The sequence below is a fragment of the Protopterus annectens genome, chromosome 16.part0 (genome assembly GCF_019279795.1).
Source record: "Protopterus annectens isolate FY-2018-M chromosome 16.part0, PAN1.0, whole genome shotgun sequence".
NCBI lineage: Eukaryota > Metazoa > Chordata > Ceratodontiformes > Protopteridae > Protopterus > Protopterus annectens.
The window spans coordinates 225107030-225113029 of record NC_056750.1 but is presented as its reverse complement, the minus strand read 5'-3'; positions in this window follow the sequence as shown (position 1 = coordinate 225113029).

Here is a 6000-nt window from a genome sequence, read left to right as displayed (position 1 = left end):
ATCTTCATAATCTCTCTTTAGTTTTTTAATCTTGCTCTGCTCAAGCTTGTTGACAAATAATATTTTAAAATATAAATCATCTAGCTTATCACGACAAGTGTTGGGCTCAAAACCATTTTCAAGTTCTTGCATTACATTTTCAACAGTCACCAGCAATTCATTCTCTTTAGGTGTAAAAAACTCAATCAATATAATTAAAGCTTACCTCCAGATTGAGAAACTGACATTTTTCTAACAAGTCCAGAAATACTTGGCCATAGGAGGGCATCAATAAAACCCTTAGTCTTCTTGTTATGATCTTGTGATGTAGGCATGTCTCCATATGGAGGTGTTGCCGCTGTAGTCTCTTCAGTTTGTAGAAGCAGGTCTCTAGCTCTTTAAGCTTCTTATTAAAAACTTCCATATCTCCATTAATTAATCTCTCTTCCCCTTCACCAGTTCCAACCTCACAGCTAAAGGAGAGTTTTAACAGAGGATTCATGGTCAGATGTGCAGGATTTCTTTCCATATCCTGCCTGACAGCTATATGATGCCTTTTTTGGGTGATAATCCAATTCAGTCTCCGATAATAAATTTCCCTCTGCCATGTGCAGTCTCCTTTCAGATAACAGTTCAAAAAAGTATTAGAAAACAGCAAGGTAGACCACCAGAGAACAACACTGTAGCAAAATAGAGTTTTGTTTTAGCGTTTTAGACTTATACCAGATGTTTTGGACAATCTTAGAGGTGGAGATCTGAATAACAGAACTGAATTAACTGAAATGCAGTGGACTGGAATGATGCAAGCATATAGATCTCCTGGATTGAACTCTAATTATCCATTGAAGCTGGTCCTTAAGGGGCATTGACTTAGAAGATGATGTTGATTGACATGTGTGTTTTTAGGCTTGGACTTTAATTATTCATTGAAGCCAGCCCCTGGAGGTGTCGGCTTAGGAGATCTTTTTAATTGGCTATTTAACCTTTAAAAACTGAAAAAAACTGAAGTCATTATTATGCGACTTAGTTCTGAAGAAGGGTTATTTCCTGGACTGAAAAGGGCTCATCTTTATATGTTTTATTTGTGTTGTTTTATTAAAGTTTCTCTGAAGTTTATCTAAGCGTTTACATCTGTTTGTGCCTTGGACATTCCCAGCTATGGTAACAGCTCTGGAATATTCTTAATATATATATATAGATCCCTATCAGCTGATCAAGTCTTTGGAAACTCAAATTCTATATGGTCGAGACTATATGATCAAGTTTTCAGAAACTTGAACTTTTGAATGTAGATTGTGGTGCAGAAAGGAACATTTTTCTCACTGTAGCATGATCTTGGAGTTGGAATATATAGTTTGCAAGGGATGTAGGGCTGCAGGGGGGCTGACCCTCTGCAAAAGTGTAAAAAAAAAGGTAGATTTTTTTTTGATGTTCAAGTTTTCAGAAACTCGTTCGTATTATCTTCTATATTTTTTTTGAGTTTCTGAAAATTTGATCATCTGAAATTGCACTAAAGTGGGGAAAAAGGCATATTCCGCAGTCTCCACAGTACTGTGATCTTCGTACAAACAGTTATTTGTTTTAGAATGTCAGTTATGTGGTCATGATCATATGCAGTTCAACATTCTGAACTGCATATGCAGTTTGACATTCTGAAACATCCATATTCTGAATGGTACACCCCACACATAAACACTCACTCTCACACACGCACGTGCGTGCACACACACACACACACACACACACACACACACACACACACACACACACACACACACACACACACACACACACACACAACACTTCACAGAGAAAACAAGGTAAGAGTTGAGTTTGGCCTTAGACAATCTTATAAATTAATACATATCCTACATAAGGTAGAGCATGCTGGAGTGCAACTGAGGTGTGGATGGTGCTCACACACATTCAAGAGCTATGATCAGCTTGCTCATAGCAAGCTAAATGCGTGTCTAAGAGAAGATACACGTTTGCTAATATGTAATTCAAAAAGCTCATCTTAGCTGAGCCTAATTTGAATAAGAAGTTCTCAAATCAGCCCAACTCCAACTGGCCAAAGGTTTACCATTTTAAGCTTTGCTGGGTTTTGTGCTTCTGCAGAAGTCCATGAAAAGTCTAAACAAATGAAATCCATGTATTAACACAAGGGGTAAGCAAAAAATATTAGGAAAATGCAGTTATCAGTGTAATTCTGTGAGATTTCTTCAGTAGTAGCCTATAGATACTGGCAAGGGCGCCCGCAGGCAGGTGCAAGGGGGTGCACTTGCACCCCCCTGGAATCGGCTGACTAGTTAATGTTATAATTTAAAAAAAGTTTTTTTTTTTTAGAGGACGTTCTTCTTTAAGAAGAAAGAAGTCCGTGCTGACATCATGCGTTCTTCTTTAAGAAGTCCAGTCGCGGGCGTGCTGACATCATTGCTCATCGCACATATTTTCAAGTTTGCGAGCGGGAATTCACAAGGACGGTTTCGGGTTCGCAAGCGGGAGGAAATAAGCGGGAACTGAAATGGATGGAAGATGGGATGGGTTTCGGGTTTGCAAGCGGGAGGAAAAGAGCGGAAGATGGGACATGTTCGCAAGCGTGAGGAAACCAGCGGGAACTGAAACGGACGGAAGATGGGACACTTTCAGAGTGAGGTGTGTGTGTGTGTGTGTGTGTGTGTGTGTGTGTGTGTGTGTGTGTGTGTGTGTGTGTAGTGTGAGACACATACCTCTATTAGGTGTACTAGAACAGGTATCGTATCATGATGATATCAGCATCTTTAGTGGTCTGTTACGACACTCTTTTCACATATTCCTTCACCACTTATCCATGGATTGCAGTCTACCGACAGTTAAATTAAAATCAGCTGGCATGGCTCTGTTCCTCAACATTTCCCATAACCGACAAGGCAGGCTACCCAACACATTGGAATCTGTTCCTAAAATGAAGCCTTTTATAATGAGCATAGCAAGATTTTTTTTTCTTAATTTGGTTTAAAAAAAACCTCTTTGATGCACTTGTTGACTAAATTGGCTAAATTCCAACCCTAGCCATACCCACATAAAATACCACAGATGTGCCGCATCTTATATCCAAACTGCCAACTAACACACTCCAGGGTTCCAGTGTGGATTTTGCTTAATCTGTGACAAAGTTATCAGCATGTGCCTTTAGGGAGGGTCAGTACATTTGTATACATTGCAGCCATAAACCTTAACATTAGCCACAGGGTTGAGGGTGATGTAATGTTTGAGTTGTTTACCTCACAGCTGCAAAGTACAGGGTTTGATTTTCTCCATAGGAAAGGAAATTGGCTAGTCTCAAAATGGTCCACAGGGACAGCTATCCTAGTACTCGACTGTGATCTATGAACAGCACCTGCATGCATTTATTGACTAGATGAATATGTGGAATTTCACTGTGTAGGAAGTGGGTGAGATATATGGGGACATGTATGAAACATGTGAACTACACGGTTGCTATGCTGACACCATGTAAGATCTCAGTATTTTCACACGCTATTTGGCAGTTCCCAAAATTGTATCCCTTCCTATTCTCAGATGTTTGGACTGTGAGCCAGGTAGAACCTTTATTGCTACAGATGTGCAGTCATATGGCACCTTAGTACCTCATGGAGAAGAGTAATGCCATATAAAGTATACATGGCCTTATCTCTCTCTTTGTAGTACTCAAGGAAACCATACATGCTCCTTCAAATGTAGCAGCACTGTGTTGAGGAACTTGTTGAGTATTCTTGAGATGGAGGACGCTGAAATATGCAGTGTTCCCAGTTGGTCTCTGAAAGTCCCATGCAAAGGGAATACAACAGCCTATACATATTATGATGTCCCCACACTGGGCCAGTAATCAATGAGCCTGACTCCTGATACTGGAGAGGGATGTGCATTTAGAATACAAATGGATATACTTGGTATTTCCAGATGCAGACCTCCCTGCATCAAGCACAATTTCCCTTAAGAGTATGCAGGATACACACTCACCCCGGTGTCTGTGTGTCTCCATCTACCACTCCCCAGCTCCCCAATAAGGTTCCACATTGGGACTGTGAAAACAGTGCTTCATGTCCCTGCCCCAAGTAGCTGACACACACACTCTTTGAGATTTAATTTACACACACACACACACACACACACACACACACACACACACACACACACACACACACACACACATTAATATATGATCTGTTTGGCAGCACTTAAAAAACTAGTAGTTTAGATGGTCATCAGGTACAGACACAGACACACACAGTAATATCTGTTTTTGTAGCATTTAAAAAACTAATAACTCAGATGGTCATTAGGTATACACGCACGCACACACACACGCACACAAAAAATCCATATATGTTTGGTAGCATACACATATACGAGGTTGAAAACAAGTTTTCATTTTATAGCTTAAATTCTCTACTGCTGTAGCTTGTAAGAGCACAATCTGTATTAAGGGCTCACTGATTAGTTTGAAAAAAAAATGCATACAACAGTGCCTACTTGTAATAGGATACGAAAGTCATTTTGCATGCTTTATAATGAAGTATTTCTGGGAAGCTTGCAGAGAAAATTTGATTTATGAGGTCATTTGATCAGATGCAAACATTTCAACTGCAGATCACTTGCCAAGAAGGTAGGTCATGAGAGCTGAAAGAAATACAAGGCATACAGTCATACAGTTAGGTATTTCGTGTAGAAGAAAAAAAGGAAACCCTCTAGTAAGTCAGAAATAAATGCTGGGCTACTATAAAAGCTCTCAAGCACTTCATTAGACTGTTAATGTATTTGTGTGTGTGTGTGTGTGTGTGTGTGTGTGTGTGTGTGTGTGTGTGTGTGTGTGTGCTGGGGAGGTACTAGTGCAAGGCACTGCATCATGGCATCAGCTAGAGTCCATTTCCACAATCATCAGGTATGTAAATGTAGCATTACATTAAGGGGAAATCCAAAACTGTACATCCAATCACAACAGTACCACATTGAAAGAGGCATGTATGTAAAATGAGACATAAAGGTAAAGCATGTATACAGGTACGACTGACAACAAAAGTATGAATATACAGTGACCATGATGTAAGAAAATAATTTTGTCAACTACAGAAAGCAGTGCAGTTTTCTGGTATGTTAACAGAAAACAAAATGAGCTCTCATTGTTATCAGTTCCAATTTGAATTGTACATAATGCCTTTTCTCAAAGCACTACATGGTGGTGGGTAGAGAATAAGGCTTGAAGCCTGTAACTTGAGTCCAAGAGGCCAGAACCTGAATTCCCTACCCCACCACCATTTATAAAAATGTTGCAGGTTTTTCCCTCATACTTTTTCTGTTCCTCATAAAATCTGTAGTTTCTGTATTTGTGTCCTTGCAAAGCCAGTGGTAGCATTGTTGCCTGACAGCTACATGTTCTCTGGTTTGATTATTGGCTGTCTGAAGTGTTTCTCTCTGGGTCTCTGCTAAAAATTACCTTTTTTCCCCAAGTCAGACTTTTCTGGTTAACAAATGTTTAAAAAAATGACACTCATTTGAATATCAGACTTCATATTCTTCAGAAAGTGCATGGTAACAAAAGCTTTTATTCTAGCAATTTTCTAAGTGTACAAGATGGATATTTGAAATGTATCCCTGTCTTTGGGACTGTATTCCCCCCATTATTGGCTTCATCCAGGTTTTGTGCTAAGGTTGAGAGCTATGGTGAGAACTGAATTCACTGAATGTTTGGGGGCTGTATTCACCCAGTATTGGCTTAGTTCAGGTATTTTGTGCTAAGGGGTTGACAGCTGTGCTATGGTGAGAACTGAATTCACTAAATGGTAGCCATTTAAGTTTCAGTCATCCTCTTTCACAAAACAGCTGATTTGGCGTAGTGGTATGTTGCTCTGACTGTTTTGCACAGGGTCCCCTGGGTTCAAGACGTGGCAGTGAAATGTATGGTGGTAACGCAGCATTTTATTCTAGCAACTTTCCAACATTATACAAGCAATGTTTAAAAGTTGCCCCTGGTTTTTGGCC